Source organism: Chrysoperla carnea, chromosome 2 (genome assembly GCF_905475395.1).
Source record: "Chrysoperla carnea chromosome 2, inChrCarn1.1, whole genome shotgun sequence".
Classification (NCBI taxonomy): Eukaryota; Metazoa; Arthropoda; class Insecta; order Neuroptera; family Chrysopidae; genus Chrysoperla; species Chrysoperla carnea.
Genome location: NC_058338.1, coordinates 77911203 through 77930396, shown reverse-complemented (window position 1 = coordinate 77930396; position 19194 = coordinate 77911203). Strand labels below are relative to the sequence as shown.

The window sequence follows — 19194 nt, the reverse complement described above, 5'->3', positions numbered from 1 at the left end:
ATTTCATTACGTAAGAAATAATTAAATATCTTACAGATTTTTCTCATATTTTTATGATTCTCATATAATTTTCTTTTCATTTTTGAAAATTTCATTATTTCCATTAAACGTGATTTGTTTTTTGATGTGATAGTGATTCGAGATAATTTAAAAAATATTTTTATACACAATTCTAGTAATTTTTAAACACGATTTTATAATTTGAAACTTAGCGAAAATTTGATATAACAATGCAATGTTATGTTATCTATTACCCGATGCAGATGACAACAAAATTTGGAAATATTAAAAAAGTACAAAAGAATTTTTAAATCATCTAAACTTAATATTAAATGAAAACAAGTGAAAACAAACAATTGACTGAGTTAATTGTTGAAATACCATCTAAATACAGTGTTGATTACGCAATCGTTTTTTTACGCTATGTAAGTATATAGCCACATAAAACTGATATTTCCATAGAATACATACTATATTATTTGCACCTGATTTTCACCCTCAAGAGTAAACAGTGATGGTTACGAAAAAATGTTTCAAACAAAAGTTATTACACTTAAAGTCTATTTCTACTGTTCTATTTCTAACGGTTTACATGATCCAGTTGGCCTTTGTTGCTCATTTACGAACTCGACCTCACTTTTTACGTCCTAAGCACGCTTTAGAATATAGATCGTCTTGACATACAGACGGACAGACAGACAGACAACCGAAAATGTATTAATTAGATAACTTTAGAAAAAAATATTCCAAAATTTTGGTCGTAGCATCAATACTTTTAGGCGTTACAAACTTGGGACTAAACTTAGTATACATTGATATATTTCATATATGCATATATAAAAACTTAAATTCTCGATAAGAGTTACGCCGAGTCAAGCCGAGAACAGTTATTATGGAAAGCTTCCCGCACAATTTTATAACAAACGCTTATATATCGAAAACGAAAGGATAAAATAAAAAATACCAAGATTAAAAAAGTGTTTATAATAGTCCAAAATATAATAAAATAGGGTTTTCAAATCAAATTTTTACCACAACCACAAAATAATCTTGATTTTCGTTAAAAATAAATTTTTGGCAAAAACCCCTATGTTTTGCAAACGCTGATAAATCGAAAATGGTGAAGTAAGGTGAAAAATGACACGAGATAAAAAGTTTGTAGAATTGTCGAAAATATAAAGGAATATCAAATTTTGACCAGACCTATAATCTTTATTTATCTTTATTTTCAAGTTGTCGACGAAAATCCACATTTTTGTTTTTCAAATGCCGATATCTCAAAAACGGTGAGAGTAGGTTAAAAATGTCGAGGAAAAAACTATTGAGAATTTTAAAAAATATGAAATTCAATAGTTTTTTTTCGGTGTTTGTTTCGCTACAGTATTTTAAAAAAAAGTTTTGGTTTATTGCACGGTGCATACATATAAACCAAATGCATGCTTTGTAGTAAAATAATGTGTTATTTTTAGCTTATCAATACCACGTAACTACAAAAATATATAATATATTGTGTGCAAGTACTGCTTATAAAATAGATAATAAAGATATCGCTCTTGAATCATCAATACTATAGCTATAACTATAGCCGTCTCTGTTTATCAAATGATGGGTCTTCCATGAACTCATAATTAAATTAAAATTGTGTTTTCATAGCATCGACAACCTTATATTTTTATGGTATTATAATTATAAACTACAAGATTGTCTAAATATTTAAGATCGTTTTTTATCACACTCTCTAGATTTTTTTGATATAGAAATATCCAATTGAAAAGTATAATCTATATGAGATGACATTTTTTCAGCCAACTTTGAACGATAAAATAATAATAGATGAACCAGAAATTTTTTGTGATTTTTGGAAAGCTTATTAATCAAAAAATGTATTAAAAAAGTTTTATTGAAATGCCTAGTATTATTCAATCCTTGCATATTTCCTTAAATGTAGTGTCCAGAAGTCGGGTACTTCTGTCCCAACCAATGAGCGTTAATTGAAAAAACACAAGTCACATGTATATGACTTTGTTAACTACACTCAGATAAACATTTTCCACCGGATCTCATAAATTCAACTGACGAGAATAAAATTCCTTGATCGAATGTTTCATTTCCTACGGTATTAGCAAATAGCTTTGCAATGTGTATCGCTTTCACGTGGCAGATAACAATCTTTTCGTTAACAAACTTAATAATAAATTGAAATATTCGCCATTATATCATATAAATATATTACATAAGAATCGTTAATACAAAGAGTTCGCCTACTCACCATTATTATTATACCATGTATATATGAAATATACATAGTATATTAAGTTTAGTCCAAAGTTTGTAACGCCTAAAAATATTGATGCTATGAAAAAAATTTTGGTATGGGTGTTCATAGAATCATCTAATTAGTCCATTTCTGGTTGTCTGCCCGTCTGTCTGTCAACACGATAACTCAAAAACGAAAAATGATATCAAGCTAAAATTTACAGCGTACTCAGGACCTAAAAACTGAGGTCGAGTTCGTAAATGAGCAATATGGGTCAATTGGGTCTTGGGTCCCTAGGACCCATCTTGTAAACCGTTAGAGATAGAACAAAAGTTTAAGTGTAAAAAATGTTCTTTATAAAAAAATAAACAACTTTTGTTAGAAACATTTTTTTGTAAACATCACTGTTTACCCACGAGGGAGCTTATTAGGTGCAAATTTTATAGTATGCATTAATATGGGAATATCAGTGTGTGTGTAGCTATTTAAAAGTGGATATCTTTTTTTATTTACGTGACGTCAAAAAACAAACGATTGCTTTATCAATACTGTCTATACATGGTATTTCAACAAATAACTTAGTCAATTGTTTGTTTTCACTTGTTTTTTAATTTCTTTCAGTACGAGAGAAAAATATATGGAGACAACCCACACAATGGTTGTGGTGTGTATAGCCCAGAGGATGAGAGTATATAAACCACTGGTAAAATACGTTGAATGATTACAGAGATTAATGTTATGAAATATAACTGACATATAGTTGGCAATGGTGTAAGCTTATAGTAACACTTCCGGTAAATATAGCGAGTGGTGAAAAACGTTGAATTATTGAACATTTTTTGTAGGTGAATTTAATGATAAATGAATTAATTCTGACTAAAAAGATCGAAAGAAAGAATAAAATCTTTTGTGAAAGTTATACAACCTTTACACATGCTTAAAAGAATAGATCTGGCAAACTTTTAAACTATTTTTAAAGCATGTTCTTCTAATACTAATTTAAGCAGTGCGGAATTCCGCACTGTTCAAGCTATGGTTATTTAAAATACGAAGTCTTTCAAAATTTATCATGTTAATGGGAGTAATCTCATTACACAGAGTATGAAACATTGGGCTCCCTAAAACAAAATAATGCGAACTTTTACTTTTATTGTTACACAAAGTGGAAAATTTTTGGCAAATATTGATTATTTGTTGTTGTTTAGCGAATTTCTGAAGGAAATGAAGCTATTGCTTTTGTACTGAAGATGGAATTTTGTAAAAAGTTCTTCAAATGTTCATCGATCCTTCCTTATATACATACTAACAGATACCCACCCGCTTTGCTGAGCAATTTCTCCTTTAAAAACAAAGACTATCACGCTATAGCCCTCACTCTCTTTTGTTCACAATTTTATGGATTTTAATTTATTGAAAACTAACTTTTTTGAAATTGAAGTTTTGCCTATGATACTCGCTGACATAGCAACTTTCTATAGGTCCAATCATTAAATTAACCTGATTTTTATACTTCTTGGATCAAAATTACTGCATCCACTGAGTTTCATCAAATTCCAAAACAAAAAATTTACTTGCGATTAAAAAAATTGTAAAAAGTTGAGAAATTTTTTTTATTTTCAATTTCGATAAAACTCGTATCTCGAGTATATAAGGTAATTTTGACAAAAAGTACAAAAATCGGGTGCATTTGCTGACTGATCGAATAGTTTTTGAGATACAGACTAAAATTTTCGAGAGCAAAATAAATTAATTTCTTAAATTTAAATCCATTGTCTTGTTTCCACATTTATTAGCTATATAAAATTTAATTTAAAATATTATATGAAAAGTAACCTCTGTGTAGCCCTATATCAACTGTTATATTGCATTGTAAATTTTAAATAGCAAATGAATGCTTTATATAGATGTTAACAAAAAAAAAAAAAAACAAAACAAAACACACAAAAAAATATGAAACGAACGAACAAAACGGTACCACGTATTTTTGTATTTTTCAGAGAATTCAATATTTATGACAAAAATTATTACAGTGTTATTATTTTATATGGATGAGTACAATGTGCAAATTATCACGTTTACCATACCTATATATCCAGACATGTATCACATATAATAGACCTTGAGCTCATAATGAAGCGAATTTGTTTTGATTATTTTTAACTTCCCAGTATAGGAAAGTTATTGTCATCATTTTCACCAAAACTATAAAAAAAAATTTTGTTGAAAATTTCTAGGTTAACTTAGTAGTTTTGTGAAACATTCTAAAAAAACAAAAAAAATTCCAATAAAAAAAAAACATTTTCGAAATATTTTGATACAAAGCGCGTCTCCAAAATAAATTTTTTCGTTTGAGATATTTAGTTTCATTGTGCTAGGATCAATAATGAACTGTTTATTACTGAACTGGGAATTATAAAAAAGTATTTTTATAATCTGGAAAGTCGAATGAGTGTACCATAAAGATTTCACTCACATTAACAGCTTGTTTTCTATTTTTTTTGACGGTGGATAAAAGTGGACGGGTTGTAAAATTAGATTGTTTTTACAAATGCACTTTATTTTTCAACTATTGAAAATAACTTTCTTTTAACGTATAACGTATACGGTTTAACGTTAAAGGTAAGTTTGGCTATAAATAAATTTTCAACTACGGCTAGACCTTCGAATTTTATGGTAATCGCAAAATTTCGACAATCGAGTTAAAGTTAAACTTCAAATTTCCTTACAACTAAACTTACCTTTATCAATTCTCTAAATGACAGACAAATAGAATCATAGAAATTTCGCTTCGTTATTGGCTCACGGTCTGTAAGTACCCAATGCATGATCCAACTATTTAATGTGTTTTTAAAATTTCAGAGAATTATTTTAATATTAATAACAACTTTGACGGGTAACAAAAAGAAATCGAGGAGGTTTTCTATAACTTGTCATGTAGACAATGACGTATTTCCTCTTTTATTGAAGGTCAAGTGTGGAACATTTCAACCATCTCGGGAAAAGATTACTGATTTATTATAATATAAAAATATCCCCCACAGACAGTAGTATTTACTAATACAGAAAGCTCCAGCAAGTACGTGTATATAATAATTAAGATGACTGCTTATGTTTTATAATTTTGGAGATAATCCAAAATTAAACTCAAGGTAAACAATTATGTTTACAAAAAATGATTCAAATAAAAGTTGGTTATTTTTACATTTAAACTTTTGTTCAACATCTAACGGTTTATAAGATGGGTCCAAGGAACCCAACTTTCAAAAGACCCATATTGCTCTTTTAGGAACTCAAGTCTCTTTTAATGTCCTGAGTATGCTATAAAAATTTCAGTATGATATCTATTTTCGTTGTTGAGTTATCGTGTTCTAAGCGTTACAAATTTGGGACTAAAATTAATATTCCTTGATATATATTTCATATAAACATATAAAGTTTGTACAAATCAGATCAAATTTCAGTTAATAATGATTAAATCGAGTTATATTTGACGTATACGTGAATTCCGTTAAGCTAACAATTTCACAACATAAAACAATTTATTAAAAATTTCAAAACTATCAATCACAATAAACAAATTAGCAATAATCCTTAGTTTTTAACAATGAAAGTTTTATATTGGGACACACGGTATTTGTATAAAACTCTATAAACGTGCATTAATTTTATAGCATGATTCATTAATTGTTTTCATTGATAAAACATCTGGATGTTTTTTAATTATATTTTTTTTATCAACATTAGTTTCAATAAATTAGCAAATTACCATATCAATTTTACAACAATACAATGATTCAATTCATTAAAAATAGTTGATAACATTTTGTTATCGATTATAGTTCCGATTACCTTTTTAATACTAAAAATAATTTATTTATTCAGTGATTCATATTCAACTTTTTATGAACAGGTGTTTGACAGAGTTTTTGAGTCGTAAGAAATTACTTTAGAGCTAGCTATATTTTTTTCCGATTCTGTTTTGATTTAATATACATATTACGGTTACAGATAGAAATGTCAGAACCCAGACTGCAGTAATTGAATTTTAGATCTATATTGAAATATGTTCTAAAACTCTTACAAATTACAAAATGACAGAAACTGTTTAAATTCCTTAATATTTTATATACGATCGAGCTTAATCGGCTATTGGTAAAAATCCCCTTGTAGAAATAAATATGTTATGGATAATTATTTTGAAATTCAGAAAAAGAATATATAAAATAAAATTATCCCTGAAAAATTCTGGAAACATTAAATAAATTATTAATCAATCAGAATTAATGACAGAAAATGGTAATAGATTAAGACTCTTACGGAAGAAACATTCTGATTTACTAAAAACAATTTCAGAAATGTAGTAACAAAGTAGTAGTAACTTAGAATATTTCTTCGAAAGGGAATCAATTTATTACCACTTTCTCTCATCAAATGATGATTAATAAATTATTTAATATTTGCAGAATTTTTCTGCCTTTTTCAGATATAGTTTTACATCACATATTATTTTTCTGAATTTCAAACTAAGAATTCCAAGAAAAGTTCCAGAACAGATTTATTTCCACAAGGGACAACATCAAGGCTTGAATCATAAGGACGTACATTCATCAGATTTACGAATGATTAATGGATTAATTTCGTTGAATTTAAAGTTTAAAGAGTGACAAAAAGCAAGATTTAATATGACACTAAATGGAAAATATAAATCGATATTTCTAAACAAACAAAAAAAAAATAATAATAATAATAACGATAATATTAAAATTTACATTGTTTCCTTATAAACGCAGATAGCAAAACAGGTTGGTGGATGGAATGACTTGAGTCCATGAATGGCCATTAAGAATTGGCTATTTATACAGGTTATACAGAAAGCTCCGAGTGTGTGTTAATTTTTTTCAATTCTGTGTAATTGAAATTATAAGCCCCGTATCTCATTTCGTTTGAAAATTAGACTAATCTCTTCAATCAAATTATTCATAGCATATATATTTCATGATAAATTTATCCTTTTCTTGGAATTCATAAAACATTTACAACGAATTTTGTTAAAAGTGTTTTCAATGTTCATATATACATTTTCCCAGAATACAATAACATATTTTATGATACCACCTTATGTGTCTCAGTTCATTGTACAGATAAAATAAATCTACCCATCTCACTTTAACAGACACTAGTTTTTAACCATTTACTACTTGCGCTGCTGTTAAAAATAAACACACACTAAACAGCATGAATAGTGCTTTTTCTAGATAAAACAACAAGCTTGCATAAATGGTTTAGAAAAAACCCAATAAGGGATGATTGGATCACTTTAATATTGGATACGGTTAAGAATGGGATCACTTTTTGCGGAGACTGACAATTGAAATTGCCGCCATATTTTTTATTATTAAATACGTATGAAATACCTTCAACTAAGTGGTCTTGTGAAATATTCTCAGAAAAAGAAAAAAGAAATTCTAGAAAACACTTTTGAAAATTTTCGATATATTCTAAAACCAATAAAGGGCAGCCGATGGGCCACCATAATTATGTTGGTCTTTCTTTACAGGGTATTTCAACAATTAATTCAGTCAATTGTTTGTTTTCACATGTTATGTTTAATTTTTTCCCCAGAATATTAAAAAAATAGTTTTTTTAATAGTTTGTCTGTGGCATTGTAGCTCCAAAACAGAAAGACCGATTTTGATTTCAAGTGCGCATTTAGGGTTCTGTATCCGATAACAATTCGGAAAAAGGCGATGATCTTCTAAACGGCTGAGTAGATTTTCTTGAAACATAGTTAAGAATACTCTCGATCAAATTACCTTTCAACGACAAAATTCAGAATCCGTTCAACCGTTTAGGAGCTATGATGCCGCAGACAAATCGATTAGACCTGAATCGATTTTTTGTCAGAGATTTCTTTGAATTTTTAATAAATATTGCAATCGAAATACGCCAGGTATAAAACTTTTTTTTTTCGCGAGTAGTAGAAGGTTAAGACTTTATTTTCAATAGTTTTGTTATACAAAACTGATATGATAGCATCAAGACTACATTACACAGATTAAAACTGTTTATGTCATTTTCTGTGAGTATTAAAAAGAAGAAAAAAAATGTATACAATATGAAAAAATATATGTATATATACCGCAAACATTATTCCAGTGATAATAAAATCCGTCAACAAAAAAAGAAGAAAATATAAAAATTTAATATTTTATATACCAAAAAATTTTATATAAAGTTATTAAAAGTTTAGGTCCCATAAGTTTGCATCTGTTGCAAGAATTGTCAAATTATTTCATTAAAAAAAGAGAAAAAGTTTCCTGAAGCAATAAAAACAAACGAGAAGTATCGTGGGACACCCATTAGGAACGATGTCCCTTTCGTAAAAATAACTAACTGTATTAGTAATTAATTATAAATATTAATTTTATGGTACGGTACCTTACAGTTTTAGTGTTATTAGTTTCTTTAAATTGTTTTAATTTTTTTTTCTCTTTCGATACAGTTTGCATTTATACGCGTTGGAATTAAAGTAGGTACCAGGTAGCCGCCCTTGCCAGTAGACAATTACTTGCAGGCCAGTTCGCATGAAAGTTGCATCAGCTTGTTTACTCGCACCCTGAAAATATCAGTTACTGGCACAAAACATAGTAAGAAGAACGCGATGTCACTGATAACTCGCGCCGTTCGTAAAAACTGTATAACAGCTACTGTCTAGGCCATAAAAAAATTCTGGTAATAAACGAATTTAAAGAAATTTTTTTCTAGGGGATTTTTAGCAGTGAAATTTTTTCTAAAATAATATTGAACCCTCTTTCATTCCCTAAATGTTATCGGACTAGGTCAAAATTTATATTGGAATAAATAAAATCGTTATTCCGAATTACCTAACTAAAAATTAACAAACTTCTTTTTTAGATAAACGTACGGGTGGATAATAGTTTTTCGCCCTTTCGAAATCTACATACTTTAGAACGTAAAATCCCAAATTTTGTGATGTAAAATTTTTACACTTTACTCAAAATTACGTTAACTTTTTTTTGTGTGAAGGTAATATAATTTTTGAAAAATTAACTACCAATGCAAAACTTTTTTCGTCGAAATCTGAGGCAACAGTCGATAATACAACAAGAGTTGGGCGCAGAGTACTTAACCAATTAATCTTTTTGAGAAACTTTGGAATAATAGGGGATAATCCTGATGTCGAATTGGCTATATTACCCTAAAAAATGTAAAACTCGACTAAATACCATAACAAAATTTGAAAGTGAAATTAAAATTGATTAAAAAACGAAGAAGTTATAAGCAATCAAAGATTGCATTCAAAAGTTTCATATCTCCTTTTAGCAAAAGAAAGTTTTACATGTAATCTCTATGGCGATACTCACAAATAACGTCACTAGTGGGTATCTTCCTCTTCATATAATTAAGAATTTTAAACATTCATATCTTGCATACTAGTAAAGATTTTTTAAAATCAACTTCACTTTTCTGCACGTCCAGTGAGAATTCTTCATTTGAAATGATAAAAAAATTTAGTCCGATTTCCTATTATAATTAGGTAAAATTTTTAAATAAATGTTCTCCAGGTTACAATCAGCAACTAAAATATTCAAGCTTGGTTAACTTCATGTAAAATTTAAAAAAATATTCCAAGCAGGGACATAAACATCATTATTATAAGATTTTCATTTTATGGTTTGTAAATTATGTATAAAGAGTAAGTAAAGCTATTATAAGTTGTGTTACTGTTTTTTTTAACTTGAAATGAATATTGTGACAAGATACATACATTTAGGAAATAATGCATTTGTTGTTGTGTACCAACTTTTGTTATCGTGTTAATAAGAGAAAAGCTTTCTCAGAAAACACAATTCGATTATTAATGTAAGTTAAAGTAACTACATCTAGAATTTTGATATAATTTATGTTCTGTAATGTAATACACTTGTGTAAATCATTTATCCTATAACTGATGTTTCATGACAAAAGTTTGGTAAGTTATTGGATGTATTATAAGATTTCGGGAATATTCTTCGATACACAATTCTTTGTTCTATATGAAACTACGAACAGTAATAGCACGAAATTTCTAAAAACATGATAACTTTGATTAACACGCTAAATAAAATAGAAATCAATTTTAACTTTCTTCGAATTGTCCGATTAGCTTGCACGCGCATCAAGTTCCGATGAAAATAACTTTATAATTTTTTACTCCAGTATCCTGACCAAGATCAGCAGGAATAATCTTATCTTTCTTACTTTAATAATATTATCGTAAAATATTTATAGTACTGTCAAGGATGGGATAGTTTTGTGATTAGGGTAATCGCCCTTCATGCGGAAGGTCTTTCGGTCGATATCCATCTACGGCAATAGAATTTGTTTAAGACTTCGTTCATTAAAAAGTATAGAATTTTTAACTTAGTGAGACTAAAGAATAAGAAAATTAATTATAATCAAAAAAACGATTTATTGTCTTAACTCGCTTTGCTCGCAAGGAGGGTTCTTCCCTTGACTCTCAGTTGCAGCCTCCAACTTCGGCTCTGTGTCACAGAAAAAAACAAAAATCGCATTTATCTAGCTTGTAAGAAATATCTATATCTGGAAGAAAGGATAAAGGAAGTAATTTTAGAAGTGTTTTTCTGACTTTCGAAGTGTTGTGATGTAGGGCGTGAAATTTTACCGTTAATTTAACTTTACCGTTAGCATGTATAGAAGAGCGTCAATTGGGGGTGTATTCAGATTTTCCAGGAGTTGAAATGAAAAAGTTACAGTTTTCCAAATTTTTTCTTTAGGTTTACGCGCCGAATTCTGAAAACCGCATCTTTCTAACACGTCTAAGAGTGTCAGAATTTCCGTCTGTAAGTGAACAAATTACAGTCTGGTGATACTGACATTTGCAAAGTTATTCAAATGTATGACAGAATAATTCATATAATTTGTGCAAAAAATTAAAATAATAATGAAATGCAAGTCTTAGAACTCTCAATTGTCAAAGAATATAGAAAGGGAACAAAGAGGACACGGAAGGGAAAGCAGTCTTATATAGAAATGAATCTACCGTAGATATTACTTCTTCGTTATCTGGGTAGAAAACTTTCAGAGTGACAGTAGATCTAGTAATTAGAGGCAAACTTGTAGTTGAACTTCAAAAGAGGCGAGTATTGTACAGCAATTTTTACAGTGAATTTTGATTTTTAAGCAATATGATAACTTTGAACACTGAAAAAAATTCAAATTGAGCAAGTAACAATAGCTCGAGCTGGGAAACTGTCCCAAACATCCAACATGATTTTACAGATTTAAAAAAATAAAGAACTTGAAACTAAAAAACTAAAAAAAAAAGTCTTTATTGACAGATTTTTATTATAAGGGGCGTTAACTTTTTATATAACGTCTCGAAAAACATAATAACTAAATCGTAAATTAGTAAAATAAAGAATAAATATAATAATATATCAAACATGTTTTACACAAAAAGACTATATTCGATATACTTATATTTAAAATTGTTGACGTTTTAGTCAAGAAAGATTTTAGTCATTTAAGTCTTGAAGTTAAGTCATTTACAGAAGTAAAATATCGGCTATAGCGACCAATATTCACCAGAATTATAAGCGTATATAACGACCAACGCATGAATGAATACTAATGTTCCATGTATATTTGTTATGGTCGAGTTTAACTATGTATATTTAAAATTGAATGTCATATCAATGAAGCGAGCCGATGAAAAATCATTGAATTTCGGGTAAATAAATATTAGGGTAAAATGATAAATGTTGATTTATTGATTTAATTTTCTAGTCTAAATAAATTACAATTTTGTTGGTTTCGCTACATAGATTGTTATTGAGTCATCATGTATTAGGGCACATGTTTCATGAAATGAAATCAATACAATAGAGAAATAAATGATCACTATAACAAAAGCGATGATACATTTAATGACAAGTAGTGTTGTTTGCTTATATCTATACTACAACTACAAGAAACATGTACTTCTGTATAAATATATGTACAATATATATCAAACAATAAGTCTTGTCAATGATCAGAAAACCACCAAACTTATTGTACAAATTGTCCTAGAAATGTGTTCGAATTAATTTTTCTTACTCAAATCATATTTCACTTTTATATATCAACAACTTCTTTCAACCCCACTTCTGTAAGTGAGTTTATACTGTGAGCCCTTTTTTAATACGTCAGCATTTGCGTCAACCGTTCGGTTATCTTTAGTTGCGTTATGAGAGATTTGCTCACGCGTTCTACAAATGCGTTAAATATTTCGCTCGTTAAATATTCTTTAAACATTCTAAATTATAACCTCTACATAATTTTATATAAATTAATTTTTTTGATGCACCAGCCAATTAAAAATAATTTAACTACGTGACTATTGTTGCATAATGATTGAGAGTGAAAATATTGGAGCAGAGAAATAATAATGAAAATCATTATTTTTTTGCTGACACTTATACTATCATGATGAGAGAAAATTTCACAATTGAAAAACAAAAAACTTTTAAAAACCGCAGATAAATTGAAAAATTTGAAACATTGATATGAATATTCAACCACATATAACATTTTAAAAGTAAAATGTTATTTATGTTTTAAATCGAGCGTGAGCATAATACTCATAACGCGAGTCCTGGCGGGTTAATAATTATATTAACTAGCAATTGTTTATTAATACAATTTCTTTAATTTGTAAAATTAGCAGTTTCTCAGCGTCAAGTAGGTTTTTATACCATGTATATGAAGTACATCAAGGTATACTAAGCTTAGTCCCAAGTTTGTAACAATTTAAAATATTGATGCTTCCAACAAAATTTTGTAATAGGTGTTCATAAAATCACCTAATTAGTCCATTTCCGGTTGTCTATCCGTCCGTCTGTGAACACGATAACTCAAAAACAAAAAAGATAAGCTGAAATTTTTACAGCGTACTCAGGACGTAAAAAGTGAAATCGAGTTCGTAAATGAGCAACGTAGGTTCATTGAGTCTTGAGTTCGTAGGACCCATCTTGTAAACTGTTAGAGATAGAACAAAAGTTTAAATGTTCCTCACAATGGGGTTTAACCTCCGTTTTCATGACATACGCCTTATCACATAGGCCACCCACATCATTATTTGTTAATCTTTATTAATTAAATTACATTTATGATGTGGGTGGAATCGGTTACTTCGTGCTTATCCAAGCGACGGCAATGTGATCAGTTCCACAGACCCCATTAATTATAATTGTTTACACTGCGGCTGCCTGCCATTTAGGCTCTCAATGTTCCTTATAAGAAAATAATCAACTTTTGTTTGAAACATTATTTCCTAAACATCACTGTTTATCCGTGAGAACGCAAATTAGGCGCAAATTGTATAGTATGTATTATATTGGAATATTAGTTATATATGTGTGACATGTATGTATGTGTAATCTACTTTGTCTATACATGGTATTTCAACAATTAACTCAGTAAATTGTTTGTTTTCACTTGTTTTTTTGTTTTTTGGTTTTTCTTTTTGAATTATGGCTAATTTTGACTATTAGGGACTCTGAGGAGATTTTAAAAATAAATATTGTTTCATATTTTTTTTTTCTGAAAGCGATGTTAGAGAGGGAACCGATACGCACCACATTTTGAAACTACCGCCATCAACGTATTTTACACCTATGTTTTTAATCGAAAAAATGTTTGCCATAATCTTTAAAGTTCCTACAAAAATTCAGGGCATATTTCTGAGCCACTTTATAAAATAAGAAAGGATATGATATAAAACAGTATAAACTATTTGAATGCAACTTTGTTGTGTGACTCTGTTCGACGACAACGATTCAACAAAACGACCATCATCAGACGTGATTCCATTAAACAATATTATATAATACAATAATATAATGTTAAAAGTCTTGCCCTTGTTAACAATACACCATTGTATCAAATAATAAGTATAATACAATCGACCATAGTTGGTATATGCCGTCCGTCGTCCGTCGTTCGTCTATACTTATACACAAAAATTCAGTGGTGGCGTATCTAATTATAATTGAGAAAGAAATTATATATACCTCAACCCCCTACGCCTAAACTGTTTCCAATGTAATACAGACTATAGATAATTTTTTCTTGCATTAAATTACAGGAGATTGTTTTATTTAAATAGGTTCAGCATCACGTACTGAATGTAAAAAGACAAAATCCTTAAGTCAGAAGAAGTACCATCATTTTGAGACCAAAAATGATAATAACCTATTGTAGATAATTTAATTTCCAATTTTGTTAAGGTAGTACGAGCACCTTAACAAAATTGGAAATTTAACCTTATTTTTTGATGATGTTTTTTGTTATAACTTAACCTGAATGTAGACGAAAAATAAGAATACAAATTTTCGATATCTGACTTGGTTTTCGAAATATCGAAAGCTCAATAATTAATCCAAATTTCGAAATTTAAAAATTTCTCCAGGTATCGAAAAATTTTATATTCTTATTTATCGTCTTCTCAAGTTATAACATAATTCACCATCAAAATTGAAAAAATATTTTTTTTAAATTTGTTTCCTCACTTCCGTGCTCATACATCCTTAATTAGTCGGGCAAAACAGGTTTTTTTTCAATAATTTATTAAGATTTTAAGTTTAATTTAAATAGTTTTTTTTTTTTAATTTCCACCAACTAGTTTTGGAGAAATCTATGAAACCATATTATCCATCTACCGTTTTCCTATAAGAAGATCAATGTTAAATATGTCTACTTTTGAATTCATTCATTTATTTAAATAATCAGACATCCCCCCTCCTAAAATTTAAAAAATTGATTTAGATCGAGCCCAACATCATATAAAAAAAATCAAGCCTTTTATCGAAAAATTACCCTGACGCTCGTACATCCTTAATAAAAGAAAACATTCTCTATGGTCTGTATTAATGTGACGTTTGTGAAAATAAATAAAAATCTCTTTTCTATGTTGACAAAACCTAATTGAGAAAATAAGATTTTGTTTGCTTTTAATTGGTTTATGTTGTACATTAATTTCTTATCAAAAAAATATCTCCGTTGAAAGTTTTTATTTTCAAACGACAAGATAGTATTGTGATGGTAAAAAATTTTAACATGAGCTTTTAATGAAAATATATTTTATCTTCAATTATATAAAAAAAAAAAAGCAGGGGGAGGCCAGTCAGACCTTCCTTTACGAAGAAGGAGGGAAACCATAAATATTATTTCTTATAATAAGCTGTATTCAGCTACTACGCTGAGGGTAAAATGTTATTATTTTTAAGGAATTTAGCTTATATTTGTCGCGATACTGCAAGACTTTCTGCGTTCCAATTCAAAGATTGTTTCAACGTCTTTGTCCATCTCCTCATGAAAAGAGCTGGACACTCACAGAAAAGATGAGACATGGTCTCCTCCTCCCCACTGTGACAGCTTTTGCAATAGTCATGATACATTGACAGGCCAGGCAATCTGCATGACTGCCGCTTGGCCAGTGACCTGTAATAGGCGCAACAATTTTGCTTGGGCCCTTAGAGACGATATAAGATTTTAGGAGCACCTATGACTGTCAGTACCCAGGACATATATCTTGTACTACAAGTACCTTTCTCATTCCATCTAAAATTGGCCCTATTTAAGATATTCTCTTTAAGGGGCAGCTTGCAGTTCATGAACGGAATTTCCGGATGTCTATTGAGGCTTCTGTCCGACAGCAATGTTCCTTCTAGCAAGCCGTTGGCTTCACCATTTCCTAGAAGGTCTATGTGTTGTTAAAGGTGCGTCAATTTTAAGAACTTCAAATGACTTTTCGCATCAAAATATTACTCCCTCTTTTTTGCTGGCCATGAAGCTTTTGACGACTCCCTTTTGAGACTTGATCTTGTATTTATTTCCGTAAATATCCGATTTCCTGCGTTTATTCTGTTTGTACGGCGTGCTCAAACAAACTCAAACTGCATACAATATATTTTGACGTCATGCAAATAAAAAAAGATATCAACTTTTAAATAGCCACTATAAAATTTGCACCTAATTAACGCCTTCGTGTGTAAACAGTGATGTTTATAAAAAAATGTTTCAAACAAAAGTTGTTTATTTTTTTATAAGAAACATTTTTTACATTTAGACTTTTGTACTATCTCTAACGGTTTGCAAAATGGGTCCTACGGAATCAAGACCCAATTGACCTATGTTGCTCATTTACCAACTCGACCTCACTTTTTACGTCTTAAGCACGTTATAAAATTTCCACTTGATATCTCTTTTCGTTTTTGAGGTATCGTGCTTACGGACAGACAGACAGGCAGACAACCGGAAATGGACTAATTAGGTGATTCTATGAACACGTATACCAAAATTTTGTTGGTAGCATCAATATTTTCAAGCGTTACAAACTTGGGACTAAACTTAATATACTATCTATATTTCATATATCCATGGTATAAAAAATGTAATATAACTCCAACTGATGTGTATTTTTGTTGACTAGATATTTTCTATCGTTTCAATATCGACAATTTTGTATATAATAACATCACTGTGTTCCCAAACATTTCTTAGAATTATCATATACATTTTTCTATTCACGTACAAAATATTCACGTAATACAATTTAAATTTCTTAGAATATAATATCTAATCATTTTGACACAATGGATTAAAATTTGGCAACAATATGTAAATTTTATCACTTCGAATATATATATTTTTCAAATATGCAGGCAACAAAGTATAAATGAATATGAAAAGAAGTTAATAACATAAAAACAATTTAATTTTTGATATTTTTGTATAACAAATGTAAGTATACTGTTTAAAGAAAACATGGTAGTTTGTTTTAATATTTGAAAATCTTTCGATCTTTTTGGAAAATTTTTCATTTTGCATTTATTAAAATTTTGTTTTATATGGAATGAGAATTTTTTTACATTGCCAGTTCGAGTCACGTATATTCTTCCGGATTTATTTGAAAGGCATTGTAGTACAAGAGACGGTATAAGGTCGATCTTCGCCCATCTGATAACCAGATGAAACATATTTTTTATGATATTTTATTCATTTTCAAACAGTCCTATCATAGTTTTTCTATCGAAAAGTTTTCATGGCTAAAGTAACTTAATCAATTTTTTCCATGGACGGTTTTTTTCAGCCAAGCATATATAATTATTTTCGTTTTTAAATTATCTTTCTTCTGATACCAATTTCGATTGGTTAACAGATCAGTCTAAAAATGTTCATACCATATGAACAGGTAAGTCAATAAAGGTAACTACATCGATATGTTATCCAATCGAAAATAATGGTATAGGCTTCCCTGAAAAAAATCATTCATGGAAAAAATTGATTATGGTTAATTTAAATGAAAATAGCCATGAACACTTTTTAATAGAAAAACTATGATAAAAACTAAAAATCAATAAAAATTCATAAAAAATATGTCTCATCTGGTTGACAGATGGGTAAAGATCGACTTTATACTGTCTGTTAAACCACTGATATTAATGATAGGATGAGCAATTTTAAGGGATTCCATAGTTCATAAAACGTAAATCATATTTTTCGAAATACAAATCGATACGCCGCGCCGTGCAAATCAATTAAATTTTATAAGAATATAATATAGCAAAAAGAGGGCATTTGGCTTAAATCTATCCTTCAAGAAATATTTAAAAAAAAAAAAAGTCGATTTGAGCTATATGAATTCGATAACATAAGTTTTTTTAAATAATGGAAAGAAAAATGTTTTCTCAAATTTTTCAATTTTTAGTATTTTTACGATATCATTGAAAAAATTTAAAAAAGTTGAACTTGGATCAAATTTCATACAACGGTATCGTATTTGTCAGGTTAATTTTAGCAAGCAACGTTTTTGTGAATTTTGGATTATCTCGTATATTTCCGATTTTAATAATCAAAATAAACAAAAGTGAAGAATCACATTTGTTCGCAAACTTATATGCAGGGTGGGAAAATTTAATCTATACACCTAAACAACTCGTCAAAATTAGTTTTTACATGATCGATTATATTTTAACGACAATGATTGCCATTTAATTTTCAGTTGTAAATAATATACAAGGACGATATTAATTCCACGCCATACTTTCGGAAATATACAAAATATAACATGTGAACGATTAAAAATAATACGCGACAGGTTTGTAAAAATCACGAAAAACCTTGCAAAAAAAACATGAAATAATCATACAAGTTAAACAATATTTACTTACATGGTTTAAATTTGATAAAAAAAACTATATTTACAATTCAAATTAGACGTTCAGACGACATTAAACAAATTTATAAATATACTTTAAACGACTTAAATACACTTAAATTTTCATAAAATTTAACATAATAAAATAATTTTAACATACCATAGTAATTTTCCTCTACTCTATATACTGGTGAAAATTTATAGTTTTATATATAGTTGAATAATTTATGTATGCAAAAACATAGTCATAATTTTATTTTATACAGAAATATGTATAAATGATGAATATTAGTTGAAATTACACTTCCACCACTGTACTGTGTATTACTATAAATTGTAACATCCGGTTATTAAATCTGTAACAAAAATAAAATTATTTTCATTATACATAAACTTATGAATATAAACTAAGCATATGAATTCGTTTTTTTTTTTTTAGCAAATTTTATTCATTTACATTGTTAAGTTATATTTTAAGGTTAATTTAGATTAGAATTAGGATTAAGTCATCAGACCGCTTTTGTATTGCCATCAGTTTATAACTCATCGATTATACAGGATGTTCGATTAACATCTAGGCATATAAATATCACGAGTATGATATTTTCTGTCATACTCGTAATATTTATATGCCTAGATGTAAATCGAACATTCTGTATACTTAATTGTCTTTTTTTATCCTTCCAGGATATTGATATTTTGAGTCCAGGGG

At 28.8% G+C, this 19194-nt stretch overlaps 1 long non-coding RNA gene across 1 annotated transcript in view; it reads right to left on the bottom strand.

The window, feature by feature from the left end:
* Positions 1 to 18843, bottom strand: part of LOC123293555 — a 90441-nt gene extending 71598 nt beyond the window's left edge. The window contains exon 1 of the long non-coding RNA XR_006535020.1: positions 18643 to 18843. This is a non-coding gene — a long non-coding RNA (uncharacterized LOC123293555). The remainder of the gene's footprint in view (positions 1 to 18642) is intronic.
* Positions 18844 to 19194: the final 351 nt, after the last annotated feature.